The sequence below is a fragment of the Rhagoletis zephyria genome, unplaced genomic scaffold (genome assembly GCF_001687245.7).
Source record: "Rhagoletis zephyria isolate East Lansing unplaced genomic scaffold, Rhagoletis_zephyria_1.1 Rzeph_scaffold_04635, whole genome shotgun sequence".
Taxonomy (NCBI): Eukaryota; Metazoa; Arthropoda; class Insecta; order Diptera; family Tephritidae; genus Rhagoletis; species Rhagoletis zephyria.
Genome location: NW_016161718.1, coordinates 32,493 through 33,752, shown reverse-complemented (window position 1 = coordinate 33,752; position 1,260 = coordinate 32,493).

Genomic DNA, 1,260 nt, shown 5'->3' with positions numbered 1-1,260 from the left:
AACTGTTTTTATTTAAAAATTCACTAGAATACTTCACATTAAATACTAATGAGCTGACCATATTAAAAAAATGTTTAAGTAAACCTTATATAGAACTGACTTGTAGAAGAAAAACCCATTTTACAAAAGTGAAATTGATCGCCCTATGGCTTTTGGCGTTCTTTTAAACTTTAGCATTACATTTTTACTTTTGAGAGCGCTGCGTCAACTAACACTTTCACACAGGTGCAAAAGGTCGGAACCTGTCTTGGACATATTTCGATAGCTGAAACATCATTTTAAATAAACCCAAGGAAATACAACCCCAAAATCGATAGTTTATTTTTGTATTTTTGGGCACGAATTGGGGACTAAATATCACTGTGCGACACGTCTTAACCAGAGCACGTTTATAAATTATTATATATAAAAATAAAAATTATAAAAAAATTTATAAACGTGCTCTGTCTTAACATCATCCGGCTTGTAGATTATTTGAAGCAGATTAAAATTCGCATGAATGTATGTCAAAATTCCTATAAAACATTCCAATCACTTGCTATAAGGCGACTCTTTTTTAAAGAAATGCACAATGCATACTTACGCTTAACTAATATAACACTTATGTTTGTATTATAATATTTCGACCACTTTAACAGACAATATTAAAAGCATTTCCCGTAATTAAAGGATATCGTTTTCCTCTGCACATACATATGTACATACTCTATCATAAATAATTAGGACCGTGTTAGCCATAATTTCTACGATTTCGCTATCGAAATAAAGTTTATGAAAAGCAGCTTTCAACTGTAGTAGTAACAGAGACCGCTTGCATGTTTCTTTCATAAGCTTTCTGCAGAACGTACGAAAGTTCTAATATAGTTTAATATGTATGCATATTGGCAACATTGGGGTGGACCAAAAGTGTATGTGCAAAAGTAAAGTGGGAATTTTTATGCTCTCACCCCCTAGGATTATTCTATACCGATAAAAATATACCCCCCATTTTTATACCCGAGCGCACTTGTGCACAAGGGTATTATAACTTTGTTCACATAACGGTTGTTTGTAACAGGCAAAACGAATCGAGATAGATATAGACAAATGTATACATAAATGATCAGAATGAAAAGAGAAATCGATTAAGCGGTGACTGTCTGTCCGTCCGTCATCTCGCTAACCGTTCTAGCAATTTGTACCAAGCTCGGTATGGTTATTGTGCTTGCCACATAAAAGCAAACCGTTGAAAATTGTTGAAATCGGACTAAAATTGAGGCC